The sequence below is a fragment of the Schistocerca americana genome, chromosome 7 (genome assembly GCF_021461395.2).
Source record: "Schistocerca americana isolate TAMUIC-IGC-003095 chromosome 7, iqSchAmer2.1, whole genome shotgun sequence".
NCBI lineage: Eukaryota > Metazoa > Arthropoda > Insecta > Orthoptera > Acrididae > Schistocerca > Schistocerca americana.
The window spans coordinates 157263985-157281792 of NC_060125.1; positions in this window are offsets into that span (position 1 = coordinate 157263985).

Below are 17808 nucleotides of genomic sequence, written 5' to 3' on the forward strand. Positions count from 1 at the left end.
GAATAGGCTTACAAAACAAATATTTTCGTACATCGCAAATCTAAAAAATAAAAATTTATGGTTTATCAACACAGAAAGAGATCTAAAAGAAATGGACATAGATCAGGAAACAATATTTAACAGAAACCTTTTAGAAAAAAACTGAATTCATTCATGGGTTTCGGTGTGAAAATTAAGAAGACTTGTGGAACTAAATGGTCTGGAGAGAAAAAGCCGCCTTCAGCGCAAGAATGAAAGAAGTGTGGACTGAGAGAAAGAAGACTTCCCAGAAGCGCAAGAAATAACTGTTTTCACGGTCTGTTACGGCCAAATTTGTATAATAATAACAGTGCCATCTGTTAGTCTTTACAGATATTACTATTATATAAAGGACAGAATGACATAGAAAAAAATTTGCGTACAGGTGTGCAATCAACTAAATTTTTTAGCTGTGACAGTTGACATTACAAATGTTGTATAAAAACCGACAAGTGAAACAGTACTGTAGCGGTCTCTTATAGGTACTGTAAATCTTTTTTTTTTTTAGAACAGGAGAGTTACCACTCAATTGAAACAGACAACCAGTTGATATTAATAAAAATTATATAATTAAATGAATAAAACTGATTGGATCAAAAAATTATTCCATAGAAGAAACAAAAGGATAAGCATGGCCAGCTTTTATCAAATTGTATTAAATGTACAATAAAAGGACCAAGCGGGTGAGGAAAAACAACATTAATGATTGATAATTATATTTTAGCTGAAGGAAGGTTAAACTGGAATAAAGTAAATCATTTGTATGTGTAAAGAAGTGGAAGAGAAAAAAAATGCCAATAATTTAGTAATAGAGAAGAAAGGCACTAGAACAAAAAAAAATTCCGAAAAGTGGTCAGAAATGTAATAAACATATATCAAATTTTGATACAGGAAATCTTGCTAAACCACTAAAAATCTAAAACTTTTATTGTGTCTTTGTAAGTGATGAATTACCTAATAAACCAAAACATTTTGAATCTGTAGTAGTAAATTTAGGTATTTCTGATAATGTAAGCAGTCACTGAGTATGTTATAAGAATAATTATAAATTTTTTTTCAGTTAGAAGAAATTTTTCCTAAGATTTGATTAAATATCTGGGCTCAAGTGAGGTGTTTTATAATGTGCATCAAATAAAAAATTTTAATGAAATCATATGGAGTCATTTTTGCATACTTGTGCTAAAGCTCTTGTCAGATAATTATACATTTAATGACAAATTGAACATAATAAATTTACATTTTGGGAAATATGGCAAAGCCTAAAGGCTGCCAAATAAATATGTGCGAATTATAAAAAATAAAATCTGCTGTAGAATCATTAGATCCAATAACAGGAACATTTGTCCTAAAAACTACATATGATGAAACAATTTACAAAAGAGTTATATTACTTTTAAAGGAAGAATAGTCATTAAGTGCTTATGATACTGTTGCTAAACAATAATTAGAAAAACAAAAGATCTTATCACAAAGGCTGAATAAATAAGTACTCTCACATAATTCAATAATTATGTTGCCAAACAAGAATTAGAGTCACATAAAACAGACTTTGCATGAGGTATCAGTGACTTCAATCAGCATTTTAGTCTGTGAGTAAATAACCACTTTACAATAAAGGAACAGAAAATGCAATAACAGACTATCTACAGCTGAACAATTTAGTTTCACATATTAAATCAATTAAGTGCTATAAAATCCATGATAAACAAACCAGTAGATGCAAAAATTATTTTATATGGCTAATGGTTTTTGGAATCAAATGAAGGTGATAAAATTAATTAATCAATTAATAAACTAACTAATTTTATCGATATAAACGGATGAACATATCTGGTGCTTGGAGATAAGAAAATTTTCTGTGACTCATCACCCACAAAGAGTCATCACTGAAAATAGAAGGCAGAGGATTGAATGTCTTCGCACACCTGAAATGGGTGACTTTTTTAAAAAAGATTTGTAGGTAATAGAGTGAATATTTGTGAAGTATTAGTAATGAATGACATAAACCAATTAGAAAAAATTTTAAAAGAAGAAAAGTTGTTTCTTTCCATAAGCAGAGCTAGTAGGAATGGATTCTGGAAATTTCAAAGTAATTTCAAAAATAAATAGAATGATATAAATATTTATTAACTGTCATCAATGCCATCTCAAAAATTGCTTTGGATATTCCAGTTAAAGGCAAAACAGATAAAAAAGTAGCTGATGCATTGGAAATATATTTAGAGAAAGAACTCAACAAACTTTATAAACAAATAATGGAAAATTTTCAGTAATGATTTTCAAGAACAAATGAAAAAATATAACAGTAATCAGTACTCTACTTGCACAGAACTGAAAGCATCTGTTGTAGAAAGCTTTAATAGAACATGAAAATAAAAAATATGGAAGTGATTTGCACTTCAAGGAACTGTTAAATGGCTGGATATAGTCTCAAAATTAGGCAATGAATACAATAAGGCAAAGTGCAGACAATAAAAATGAAACCAATGGAAGGTAATGACAAATATTATAAGCAAGCAGCCACTGCACCTAATCTACAATAAAGACAGAAGCTGAAGAAATGAATTATAATTTATGCCATAACCAGGTCTTAAAACCAGGTCTCATTGCTTACTAGGCAGGAATGCTAACGGTTGCACCACAACACTACAATTAATATTGCTGCACTGACTACCCATGTCCAATGTCTGCCCCAACACAAACATCAATTCACATCTGCAGCTTATTTTCCTCTTTCTAGATTGCCACTACTGCTGAGGCTCTCCAATGTTTGAATATATATTATCTACATAGCTATAGTGCTAGAGTGGTGTACTGGCTAGTATTCCTGCATAGCAAGGAAGGAGACCTGGCTTCAAGTCCTCACCATGCCACAAATTCTAATTCACTTCTGCTTCCATCATTATCATACACAAAGATGAGGCAAACATCTCAAGGAAAATTGGTTTAAGATCTATAGATCAGGTACAGGTTCGAGATTTCTCCATTATGTCCAATGCAGGGGTGCTATTCCAGTGCTAGAGAGGCTCAGCAATAGAACGATCTAAAAAGGGGAAAATAAGCTGAAGATTTGAATTGAAGTTTCTGTTGTTAGTGAATTGGCCTTGGCTAGTCCATGCTGCCATGTTAGCTATAGTTCTGTGGTGGTGTAATGGCTACTTTTCCTCCCTATTAAGCCAGAAGATCTGGGTTCAAATCCTAGTTGTGATATGAATTTTAATTCATTTCTTCAGCTTCTGTGCTTATTATAGATAGCGAATTGGTCGACAGAAAATCTCAACACTGATTCTGTGATTCGTTCTAATCCAATCACACGCAAATTAAAAGATGTTGAAGGAAATTTTTATGAACAATAACTAAAAAAACGAAATTTCCAGATATATATTTTGTAGAATGAATTATAAAAAAAGAAAAATGATAAATTTTTTGTTATGTGGTGTGGTTTTAATAATTCTCATAACTGCTGCACATAAAAAATAATGTTATAATATAAAAATATTTCTAAAATTAATCTTTATTTTTTATTTCTCTAACAAATCTTTTTCTAACTAAATGGAGGGCTTCCAATCCAAAATTTGAAAAAATTGTGGGGTTGAGAAATCAAGATTCACAGAAACTTACAATGGATTGTTATGGAACTATTTAGGGACCTTGCTCAAATAAACATAAAAGTATGCAATAGAAATCAAATTTTTGTGTTTGTGGAAAAAGTATTTATAATATTATTACAAACAGTATTAAAACGAATTCCGAGTGAATGACACACAACAATATTATTATTTATGAGAACCATTAAAATGGTAATCAAGAGTGTGCTTTGAGTGATCCTAAAGTATGCAAATTATCAAGAAATTAAATAATTAAATTGGTTTTTATGAGAATCTTACTTGTAAGGATAAATATGCCCACCCAGTTAGCCATGCTGTGTAATGCATAGCTTGCTAGATTGGAAAGGTGCGCCTGGTCCCTGACACAAATCCTCCAGGCGGACTTGTGTTGAGGTCTGGTGGGCTGGCCCATCTGTGGACGGTGTTTAGGCGATATTCCATCTGCCTCAGTGAATGCAGGCTGTTTCCCCTTATTCTGCTTCAGCTACACTATGTCGACAATTGCTGCGCAAACCAGTTCTCCACGTACACGTACACCACCATTACTCTACCAAGCAAACATAGGGGTTACACTCATCTGGTGTGAGATGTACCCTGGAGGTGGGTCCACTGGGGGCTGAACTGCACAATAACCCTGGAACAGTGCCCCGTTGTGGGGCAGTGGAGGAGTGAAGTAGACTGCGGTAGTCATTATGGGTTTGTGGACCACTGCAGCGAGGATGGAGCCTCTCCGTCGTTTCTATGTCCCTGTTAACATAAAATATGTACAAGGATAAATATGTAAATAAATGCCAAAAATTTGTTTCAGAATTTAACACGCAGTCATGACTGTGATATTTTATGAACGGAAATGTAAATACATTAAATGTGAACTTTAAACCTAATTATTTATTTTATAATATACATTTGGCAGTGTATCTATTTTATTTTCCAAGATATATCCCTTGCTGTTACATGGTCTCTGTGCTTTCTTATAGACTTTAACTATATACAATTCATGTTCTCTGATTTGAATCATGCTCATGTTCTGTATTTTTCAGTGTTGTTGAACACACAATCTTTGTAGTCATGAAGACATATTTTATTCTTTATGACACATTTCTTCATTTCATTTTTTTCTCTTCCTTATCATCAATTATATAAGCATACATTTTCGGTCTTAAACTACAAATTTCTTCCATTATTTTTCCTTTACATTCATCTCTCATTTTTCCTAATACTTTTTTTACTGGAGGTATGTTATAAATATTATTTTATGGATAATCACTTGTATCAAAATAATTAATCATTCAAAATGTATCTTCAAAAAATATATATTTTTTATTTTAGTTGTATCACGCTCTTGATAACAAATTTTAATATTTTCCCCATATTTTGGTTTCATAACATTATAGTGAAAATCATTCTTTGTTTCTTGCCATAAATCGAGTATATTCATATCAATATACAAGTAAATAGGTATTTTTGTTTTATTCTTATGAATAGCAACTAAGCTTTCATTAAATATGGTTCTATTTTTACAATTTGATATAGCTACTAATATTTATTACATTTAATTGGAACCGAGACTAATTTTATATTGACTCTGTTTCGTTTATTTTCTGTTGATTTTGCAAATACTGAAAAATTCATCAGTTTGTAGAAATAATTTTCTGAATCATTTTGTGCTTTTGTCTTCATTTCTATACTTAAATCAATATACTTTTTTAACCAATCAGATTGTTTAAATGTTAAAAGTTTATGTAATTTTTTTTACTTTCATTCCTAGAGATAAATATAATTTAAGACTTCTGTAATCAAAAATATCATTATACTTCTTATCTTAGTAGTTATAGTTTTTTTCTTTAGTTCCAGGAACAAATTTATTTTGAGGGCTAATGATAATTCTTTATTGAAATCATGTAAACTTTCTGAATATTCTAAATCTACTTCTACAATACAGAAAATTCTAGAAGTGTCAAAAATTTCATTTATTTGTTTTAGAATCAAAATTTTTTGATTAATCCTCTGTATAGTTAATGTTGACTCATACCCTTACCTACCATACTTTTCATCTAAATATGCTAAATAATTTGGTACCTTTTTTTACAAAAATTTTCAAATGCTTATTATTTGCTTTAAAATACCTTTTATTACATTGTGATATTCCACCTCTTATTGTTTCTTCAATCATTAAAATCATATCATAATCATGTATTGATTTAATTGGTTGATCAGTCATTTTCAACATTGCATCAAAAGATGAACTAGGTACTATATAATACCAAGAGGGATCTAAATCATATGCTTTTATACATGTTATTCCAGAATTTTTAAAAGTATCTGGTAGTAATAATATGTCACTTTTTAAATATAATGGATGTTATTCTCCCAAATTTTTATATTAAACTTTTACCAAGTTAGTTTAGCGTCTTAATTGATATCACATTCATTTAATCTATTACAAAATTCTTCATTTAGTGCAAGTTTTGTTCGTTCACATTTTTCCCAATTATAAAACTATAAGGATAAACTTTATTTTTAGTTATTAAATGTCTTAGTTCTTCTGGAAAAGTATGTTAATATTTTTCATTTGATTCTTGCTTAAAACTGAAGATAGTTTATCATGGCATGTAGCTATAAATTTAAATGTATCAATAAATCTCATTTGCAACTTCTCCAATTTTTTACCAAAACTAACATATCTATTTTCATTATTTGGTGCTAATCTATTTCTTGTTCATCTTAAGAAGCTCTTTTACAGATAAATGAGAATTGTCTCCTGATAAATGTAAGTAAATTCATATATAATTGGGTTGTTTCAAGTGTAAATTACAATTATTACACAACAGTTTTATAAATTTTTCGGGTCAATGAGTGTGTTGACGAATTTTTTATTATTTTTTTGTATATTTTTTCTATCTAAAGAATGTATTTTAGATTTATTATGTACTGATTGTTCTTAAGAAGGTGAGGCTTTCATTTCTTCAGTTTGAGAATAAATTTTCTCAACTTCTTTTTTAATACCTTTGATGAATTTTTTTCGACAATTTGGTCCTCTATAAACAACATTATGTTTGTAATATCAATTTATATGTTTGATATAATAACAAAACCTCCTTCGCTGATGCTGTCGATATTTTATAGTGAAAGAATTTTCTAGATCGAGCTGACAGGTAGCCATTTTTGACAATAAAGTCTCAGAAGCTGAACAAATAGCAAAACGAACTATTTGTGTAAACTCCTGATTTTTGAATGGTATGTATTTACATTTTTTTACTTTTACTGGTTTGTTAATTAAAGAATTTTTTGAATAATCATCTAATTTTTCTTCTTTATTAAAATGTAATAAACACAAATCACAAATAAATTTTTGGTGTGCATTTTTATCAGTTTAACTGGAAACATGTCGAGATAAATCTTTTATCTAACAGTAGTTGAATTATTTTCTTTTTAAAACAATAAAAATTAATGTTTTTTCTTTATTAGATTTTGTTATTTTAAACACATTTACACATAATGTGATACATATCTGGAAATTTTTTCTTCGAAGAAATAGACATTAACAGATTAAATAATTTTAGTCTTGATTTCTGGGATATCATTAATTTCAATGGGTAACAAAATATCCTGTAATTATTCTTCAGGATCTTTAACGGAATCATTACAATTACTCACTCAGCCAAGATTTTTACATTTATGTCTATCTGCTGGTTTTAATGCGGAACCTGCTCTCCTTAGGAAGCATTTTTGATCATTTCCTACTATATTAACACAAGGTTTTTTCCTTTAATTTTTCTGGTAATTTGATATAAGACAAACCTCTTAATTGAACATATATATTAACTGCTAATTGTAATCCAATAATTCTATTTAATGTCCATCATGAGTCTTGCCACACAAGGTACCTGTGCAGTCTGGGGCACCTTTCCACAGTTCGTGTGGTTCCCCCCATCAGAGGTTCGAGTCCTCCATGGGGCATGTGTGTGTATGCTGTCCTTACTATAAGTTAGTTTAAGTTAGATTAAGTAGTGCGTAAGCCTAGGGACTGATGACCTCAACAGTTTCGTCCCTTACAAACTTACTGCAAAAATTTCCATCATGATTCTCCAGTTTGAAAATTAGAGATTTTTATTAAAATACCTTTTCTACCATTGCATTCTGTAAGGCTTCTATAACTCTGAGTCTGATGTCCGTATTCGTAATTTTATTATTTGTCTGCATTTCATATTCACAAAATAAATTAAAATTTATTTTCAAACTGCTTAATAATTTAAGATTTTCTTTAATTGCTTTCATAATTTTCAGTTTCATCACATTTAAGAAAGGATTAGGATCGAGTAACCCTATATAATTTTCGAAATTTATGGTCTGCAATTATTTTAAATGCTACATCAACTAAAATTGCTTAACTGTTTTCCTATTTTTTTCTTTAACAAACACACTGGCAGAAAATGGAAACTTTTTTTAAATGGGTTATCATCTTTTTTTTTACCAAGCACATTGGTAGAAAAAGGGAATATTTCTTTTTATGGTTGATCTCTATTATTCTTCGAAACATCACCACTAGTTTCTACTTTATAATAAGGTTATCGTTTCTAATTCCTCCTTTCCTTTATTTTGTTTCTAATTTAGTATGTAATTATTAATATAATCAAATTATCTTAATTTAATGGACAACATTCCTTTATTTTGTTTCTAATTTAATATGTAATTATTAATATAATCAAATTATCTTAATTTAAAGGACAACATTCTTTTAAATAAATTAATTTACAATACTTTGGAAGGTCAACCATGGAGAAGTTTCTTTTAAAATATTTTCAAAGGTCATCAAAGGATTTAATTGTGTACTCATTTATAAGGAAAAACACTAGAATTTTTATTTTTAATAACAATTTTTTTGGAAAGGAAAAGATGAGATTTGGGAGAATATAATTTTTATCCTCTTATTTTTGAACTGAAATTTGTTTCATGTGTGATGTTTTTATAATCAGTTAAAATACATAATTCTTCTGGTATTTTCTTTTCAGGCATTAGAGTTGGTTAAATACACTGAATAAATTAGATTAGGGAATGATGTGGCTGCCTGGGGCAGAACCAGCAATATCCATCTACTTGTAGACAGGGGCAGTGCTTCCATAATTTTAAAGAAGTGAGATTATGTTCAGAAGATGCAGTGTTTACTGTCACAGTGAATGTATCACAGAATCTATGCTGACCCCCAAAAAGTGTTGAGAGAAATTTCCTTATCACAGGAGACCATCAATAGCCTCAGTTTTTGTTGCACTGTTCCCCTTGTAAGTAGGCTGTTTAGGTTTTCTTTATTGGTAACGCCACCTTTGTATAAAAATCACTGGCTGTGCTGTGTGCAGTCTGTGGCTAGTTTGCATTGTTGTCTGCCATTGTAGTGTTAGGCAGCTGGCTGTGAACAGTGCGTAGCGTTGCGCAGTTGGAGGTGAGCCGCCAGCAGTGGTGGATGTGGGGAGAGAGATGGCGGAGTTTTGAAATTTGTCATGAACTGCTATATATATATATGATATTAAGGTAAATACATTGTTTGTTCTCTATTAATATCTTTCATTTGCTAACTATCCCTATCAGTAGTTAGTGCCTTTCATAGTTTGAATCTTTTATTTAGCTGGCAGTAGTGGCGCTCGCTGTATTGCAGTAGTTCGAGTAACGAAGATTTTTGTGATGTAAGTGATTTGTGAAACGCATAGGTTAATGTTAGTCAGGGCCATTTTTTTTGTAGGGCTTTTAGAAAGTCAGATTTCGTTGCGCTAAAGAAATATTGTATGTCAGTAGGGGACGTTTCATATGTCGACCCTTAGCCGAGGATACCTCACTGGAATCTTCTGAGTCTTTTCTCGTAGTTTGTGTAATTAGTGTAGCTATTGTTTATTGCTAGCGCGTAATTGTAGAGGGAATCTCCTTTATAGTTGCAGCCTTTCATTGTTGTACAGTAAAACAGTTGTGGCATGCAGGTAGATTTGCACCAAGTATTTCGCAGCTGCGCTTGCAATTAACTAGATATTATTTTCAGTGCTATGCTAATGTGTTCTCTTATTTTTGCTCTTCGAATTGTGCTTTTCTGTGTTATCGTGTGAAATATTGTGACAGTAATGGCGTGTGAAAAACGTAACACTAGGCTTCAAAGTAAACTGAGAAATAATAGTGACGACGAGTGTAGCTTACCAGCACCGCTGTGTAATGAATAAACAGACATTCAAAGTAGTAATTTGATAACTGTGCATAGGGAAATCGAGCGGGCGTCAAATAATGGTGTAGACAGTGAAACAGTTAGTGAACAGGGAAGCATTATCGATCGATCGGTCGGCAACAGCTCGCCTCAGGAATCGGGAATGACAGAGCACAATATTGCAAATACTGTAGACTCAGGTTTTGGGTTCTCACCCTTTTCTCAAATGAGTCAAGACACATTTTCTGCTTGTCAAAATGTGAATGTTGCCGGTGCAACTTCACTGCCGAAAAGCACTGAGGAACATGTTTCAGACACCAGTGCATTGTTGTTATAATTAATGCAACAAATGGGACAAAAGCTTCAAAAGTTAGACACAATGGAACAACACCAGAGACAAACACAGCAACAGTTAGACACAGTGGAGCAAAATCTCAAAAACTTAGACACAGTGGAACAAAATCTCAAAAAGTTAGACACAGTGAAACAAAATCTTAAAAAGTTAGACACAATGGAACAAAATCTTCAAAAGGTAGACACCACACTTGAACAAACACGTGAAGATTTAACTACTGAGTTACATAACATTGAATCGAAATGTCAAAGAGTCTGTAATGACGTAAAAACACAAATTTGTGAGCATTTTCAACCTATTTTTTCGCGGCATGAAAATGCATTACAGAATCACGAAGCAGCCATAAAAGAACTGCAAACTATTGTTCATCAAAATCATGAGACCCTGCAAGCTAAAATTGACTCAGTTGCATCTACCGATTCGGTTATGCAACTTGCAAAAACTCAAGAAAACTTAAAGGACACAGTAGATACTCTGAAAATTGGTTCAGAAAGACACATGGAGTTCATTATCAGAGAAAGTATTTGAACTTTCGGATCAGCTAAATAATTTATCTACGAAGGTAGATGATAATGTGAATGACACAAAACCGGTAGTCTTTAATGACACAGAAGAGAGCGAACAAATTAGGAAACTGAAACAAAATCTGAATCAAATTAATACGCAACACCAAAGAGAAATCCGGGAAGTACAAGGCCAGCTGACACAGGTCATACAAGAATTACGTATTTCAGAGGACACTCGCGCTCCAACACGGGAAGAGGGACTTAGAAATACGGAAAAGCCGCAAAATAATAACACAGGCCATTTCGGAAGTTATGAAAGAAATTGGCAATGTGCACCGAATTTTGAGATGGAACGGCCGACACGACCTAACAATGACCGATATGCGACTCGCCGACATGATGATTTTGACTATAAGCTGTTCATTACTACACGTAAATTCAAAACATTTAAGAATTCTGGCAACGACATTCATCCACAAGCATGGCTCCATCAATTCTCTCATTGTTTTCCTCCCAACTGGTCGTTAGAACACAGATTAGAATTTATTTGTGGCTACTTAGAGAATGAATCAGCCGTAAGAAAGCGATCGGTCATTCACGATTGTCACAGTGAAGGAGAATTTTATCATGCCTTCCTCTCAGCGTATTGGTCTCAAGCTACACAAGACCGAGTAAAACATAGCATCATAATGATGAAACATTTCGAACAATCTGAATTCTCCAGTCTTGTGAAATATTTTGAGGACATGTTGCACAAGAATTAGTACTTGTCAAACCTATACAGCCCCTCAGAACTCATCCGCATTTGCTTAATCAAATTGCCTGAACATTTACGACATATTATTTTGGCAGGACGTTGCAAAGACGACATTGAAGCTTTTCAGGGACTCTTACAAGAATTAGAAATTGACACAGGCAGTCGCCGGACGCGAAAACAGGAAAACAATCAAAAATGGTTCAAATGGCTCTGAGCACTATGGGACTTAACTACTGTGGTCATCAGTCCCCTAGAACTTAGAACTACTTAAACCTAACTAACCTAAGGACATCACACACATCCATGCCCGAGGCAGGATTCGAACCTGCGACCGTAGCAGTCGCGCGGTTCCGGACTGCGCGCCTAGAACCGCTAGACCACCGCGGCCGGCGGAAAACAATCACTACAGGTCACATACGTCACAATTCCGCGATGACAGAAACAATAACTGGACACGACAAGGCTATTCTTACAACGCAAATCGTGACCAAATCAGACACAACCCATATGACAACCACTGGCAGAGTAATAATAGTTACAAAGGAAGATCACATTTCCGTAGTAATGAATATGACAGAGACAATCATAGAAACAGACAATATGGCAACCAGAACTATTATTATCACGGGAGACAGAATAATTTCAGACGCAACAGTTCAGCACGCAGTTACGATTCAGGGAGAAATTCTCCACCACGTGACGGACAAGGAAGAAACTACGGAACCTACCGACATGACGACAGACGATATATTCGTAACGACAGACCTGAATTGCATCAGAACTGGCGGGATTTAAACAGGGCAGGGCCTTCTCGTCAAGGTGAATTTGTAGAAGTTAGGTCTCCTAATCCCAATAACGACGCGCGCCAACAAAGGGACAGACAATGACTCGCACCGCAGGCAGCCGCATGCGCCGGCTGGTTCAGAGAAAAATAACATAGACGCTAACCTTGAGAAAAATTCCAGTATTCTTTACCGACGTATACCGCATGATAATTGCGTTGAAGTTGAAACTCTGCGTACTAGGAAGAGTAAAGGTTTACACCACATTTCACATATAAAACCGTTTATTGAAAGATAATCTGCTTTTTAACTTTGTCTTTGCCATGTAACTTTTCACTTTACGTTGCTAGTATGCTTTGTCAGACTTAGAATCTGTTAACATACAACAATGTTTGAAGTTAAATATCCAATCAAGAACCAAGAGAACTTATTTAAACAGAAATTACGAATGCATTGTTATAGTGAATAGACGTCACAGTGTTATTGTGTGTGTACATTCTTGCTTGTTAGTTGCACGATTATGTAACGACTATAAGGCTCACATACTTAGAACATTTACCAGTACTGTTAATGAGATTTTTATGCAACATTTTGGTTTACTTGAAAATACATTCTGGATTTAAAGCACTTTCTGTGAGATACCAGACGACACAGTGGTCAGTTTATGTGACAACTACACGGTTTTATCACGACGCTACTAATGAGTGACAATTTACAATGTTGCTTTTGCGGTGTATCTGTTTTACATCTGCAAAGTTTTTCTGTTTTATTCTGGAAAGTAAAACATGTTTAGTAGTAACTTTTGTGGTATAGCTACAATGAGACAGCCTTTTCCATAGCACAACAATACGTTGCATTATAGTACTTTCTTTATTACGGTCAGGTACGTAATAACTACGATATCTATACGCAAAGATTTTCACTTTCGTTTATGATGAGGTAAGTACATTGACTTCTGCAGAACTTTGCTTGCAGAGGACGACAACTACGACACTTACACAGAGATTATCTTACAACAAGACGCACAGTTTAGCGCTACAGTACATGTATTTGAGTGATTAATTTTATACTTAAAACATTTATTTTTAAAGGTTTTTGAATTACATAGAAAGTTTTCCGTGATACATTTTATTCCATTGCAATAATCTGTAACACCTGAGGGTATAATTACATTAATCCTCAGGGGGGTACACGCTTACTTTGTGTATCATGTGTTTGGCAAGCACAAGGAGCCCTAGCTAATATGGTATTTGCTTATACTACTTTACACATCGGTACCATATTTCTCTAACACATAAATTACACAGCTATCTGATCATTTAACTGAGAGACAAACATTTTTTTTACTACATCAGTGATAAATGTTTACGTAATTGCACCGTTGGATAACATCACACTTATGAAACTGTATTTTGTCTGTACTTTGTGAAATGCTCATATTTTTCGGAACCATTGTGATACTATGAGAGCTTTGAATGATGTATTTGGTATGAGATCCTGATTTTTAAAGTACATTTGAGGTAGATGACACTATTGAAATGAGCAGAGAATTTTCTTTAGATTTTGAAATTATTGTAAAAAGCTACGACGTTTTTGAGATTTGACTGAGGTGTTATGATATTTTTACGATGACGATGTGTATTATGCTGTTGAGGTATGTTTATGATCAATAAGCTGATGCTATACGAGGAATTTCATTATGCTATGTATTTATTATGATGAAATATTGAAGTGTCGTCGCCAGATTGACGTGTCGACGAATATATATATATGTGTAATAAGGTAAGGAGTAATGAATAGTGGTCAGGGACTCTGACTTGTGAAAAAGGATGTTGGAAACCAAGACTCATACTTTTAAGAATTATGAGATGTGTGTACATGCGTGAATGTATTACAATGCCACTGAAAATTTTTTGGACTCTGTTATATTTACAGGGTTTTGTTTCTACACATTTGTAACGCGAATTTTCGACCTGTGAAATATTTTTATATGAGACTGTCACTGTGGCGGAAACTGCCGTCGTAAATATTTCAGCAAGAAAGGTAAGTGACCTTGGCGTAATGCGTTTTGGGCGCCCAGCTGAGAGGTAGACGTCTGACAAAAGAAAGCCATTAGGTGCAAAAAAAAAGAGGCCATTATCCTCGCTATTGACATTCCTTTGTAGAAAGCATCGCAAATACGACACGCTCGAACTTGAAAACATATGATTACACTGTGGAGCTCTTAATTTATGATATTTACTAAAATGCCTAATGAAATGATGAGAAACATTTTACATCCATTGCCTTTCTAGTTGAGAGATTGCTCATTTTGTTTAATATCTAGTTTCTAGCGGCACTGCAGCATTGGTTAAAATAAAATTTTATAGATGTACTAATATAAATATTTTCTGTCTACAGATTGAGTAAATAATAATTTAAAAAAAAATGAGGAAGCACAAAAAGACATTTACCTTCACAGGAACTGCATTCATAATTTTCTTTTCAAGTACTTGGTAACTTTCTTGGTAGAATAACTTCTTGTGGTGCACCACTTTAATTACATAGACATTAAGATGTGAATATACATTTCCCTTATCTGCATTGTTGTCTTTAGTGTACTATTTTCTCTGCTTGAGCTTTGTCATGTTTAGGTACTAGTTATATCATTTGCTGCTGCTGATTGCCAGCCATAATGTTACGGAATTTGACTTTGTATTACGCTGTTAAGCCAGTTTTACTACTGATTTATTTTTCTTGTTTGCTGCACAGTGCCTTCTATTAGTTGTAATATTGCAATTGCTTTGCCAATTTGAATTTTTTGTGATTGATTTTTATATTAATTGTTTTATGCTGCTGCATTGCCGTGTCCCTTAGTTTAGCATCTGAGCTCAGTAGATTTAAGTTAGCTTAAGAGGGGGTAGACTATATAAGTAACTGACTATGGCCAATAGGGAAAAAATGCATTGAGAAGTTATATGAAAAAGATTGGGGCCAAAATGAGTATTGTACACTGAGAAATAGTTATTTTGAAAGAAATATGAATAGAATACAGAAAGCAGGTATAGATAGCGCTTTTTGAAATAATGAAGAATGAAGGGAGATCTCCAAGAAGTAAAGAAAGTTTTGTTTGCAAGATACTGCAGTAAAACAAACCCTGTCCTTTCCCTTTCTGTTATTCCGCTGTGTTTCTGTACTCTTGTATATTTATGTTCTTCCTGTCTTTATATGTTTACCTCATAAGACTTATGTTGTAGAATTTTTCTCATACTCAGCTACATGAACTAAGATGAGGAATACTGTTATCCTCAAATATAATTTGCATTAATAATATGTTATTTTCTTTGTAAAGATGTTTAGACATTATTTATTCTGTTTTGTTTTAATGCTCATGTGTGAAGTTGATGTTTCGAAAGTTATTCAGACCTTTTATGTATGTACCTATGTCATAATTCCTGTTACACTGATGTATATGTTATTTCGATTCTTTTGTAAAGCCTGTGTTACTACAAATGTTATCTGTACTATTATGTTCTTTAATGATGTATTTTGTACCTCTGTAATTGTATTTTCATGTTGTAAATTTATAATTGTATAGACACCAGTTCCTCAAATTAAGTTACATTTCACTGCACACGTTTCTGTTGGTCATAGTATATGGACAATATGTGAGAAGTAGGGACTGTTAGTGTTTGCACGTGTGTTAATAATTCAGCAAGGGACTGGATAACAGCATTGCTGCTTCTAAGGACAATTCCAAACACTTTGTGAGTGCACAAGTGGTGGTTATGGACTTGCTATATTATCTGCAAGACTCTTCAATGGTGATTGTGTACCTGCACAGTCACAACAGATGGCTGCTGGCCATCTCTTCAAGGACTACAGTGGGTCTACACCTTTGGTGATCCACCAATACCATTATTTCTACAAGGACTACAGTTGGTCTACACCTTTGATGATTCATCAGTACCATTATTACTACAAGGAATGTAGTGGATCTGCACCTTTGGTGGCCCACCTATACCATACTCTCTGCCAAGACTATAGTGGATCTGCTCTGTGATGACCTACCTACCAATAGTCTTCAAAACTTCGAATGACGCTGCTGTGGGTTTGCTCTGTTGTGGCCCATTACCTGTCTGCATGTCAAGAGTCAGCACTGTCGTTCCGTTGGAAGGACAACACTACTCCTTCAAGACTGCATGGAAATCCACTACTTCCGTGTGCATTTTCTTTTACTGCTCAGTCTTTGAGAAAAGAAACGGCAGTTTTACTGTGATGAATGATCAGGACTGTCTTTATGGACTGTGAGAAAGTTTAGCTTTTGACCAACATTGTATCAATAAGTGTGTGCAATTGATATCTTTGTTATTGTAATTATAAAAAAAAATTATCAAATCATTATTGGCCACTGCCCAAAACAATTTGTAAAATTTTTTGTGGGGAGCATGGGGGCTATGTAAGTAGGCTGTTTAGGTTTTTTTTATTGGTAACGCCACCTTTGTATAAAAATCACTGGCTGTGCTGTGTGCAGTCTGTGGCTAGTTTGCATTGTTGTCTGCCATTGTAGTGTTAGGCAGCTGGCTGTGAACAGCGCGTAGCGTTGCACAGTTGGAGGTGAGCCGCCAGTAGTGGTCGATGTGGGGAGAGAGATGGCGGAGTTTTGAAATTTGTCATGAACTGCTATATATATATATATATATATATATATATATATATATATATATATATATATATATATATATGATGATATTAAGGTAAATACATTGTTTGTTCTCTATTAATATCTTTCATTTGCTAACTATCCCTATCAGTAGTTAGTGCCTTCCATAGTTTGAATCTTTTATTTAGCTGGCAGTAGTGGCGCTCGCTGTATTGCAGTAGTTCGAGTAACGAAGATTTTTGTGATGTAAGTGATTTGTGAAACGCATAGGTTAATGTTAGTTAGGGCCATTTTTTTTGTAGGGATTTTTGAAAGTAAGATTGCGTTGCGCTAAAAAAATATTGTATGTCAGTTTAAGCACAGTCGTGTATAATTGCTCAAAGGGGACGTTTCACCCTTAGCTTATATAGTCTCCCTAATGTCAACAAGAAAGGGGCTCATTTTCATCCAATTGTGAGTAAGTAGCATGTTCTAACATGTCATGTAGCAAAACATGTTGGTAGACAGTTGAGCCCTATAGTAAGTTGCTGTGACCACCACATTAACAACTCAGTGGAATTCTTACAGCTATTAGAGTTCAGTTGAATGAGTTTGATATTCTATGAAGTTCTGATGTGGTCTCTCTTTTTATTTGTGTTCCTCTCTCTGATTTGTTATGATTGATTGAGGTTAGGCTTGGTGCTGATTTAACAAACCCTATTTTGACATGTGTTGGCTTCCACTTCCTTTTTGTTCAATGGCCAGTACTATGAGCAGACAGGTGGAGTTGCAATAGGAGGCCCGTTGTCACTGATTATAGCCAATTTTGTTCATGGAATACTTCCAGGAATGTGCCTTGGTGTTGGCGGTTTTATGTAGACAATACTTTCGTTGTTTGTCCTCGTGACAATAAGAATTTGAACGAATTTTTGGAACATTTGAATTCAATCTAACCGAATATTCGTTTCACGATGGAGGTG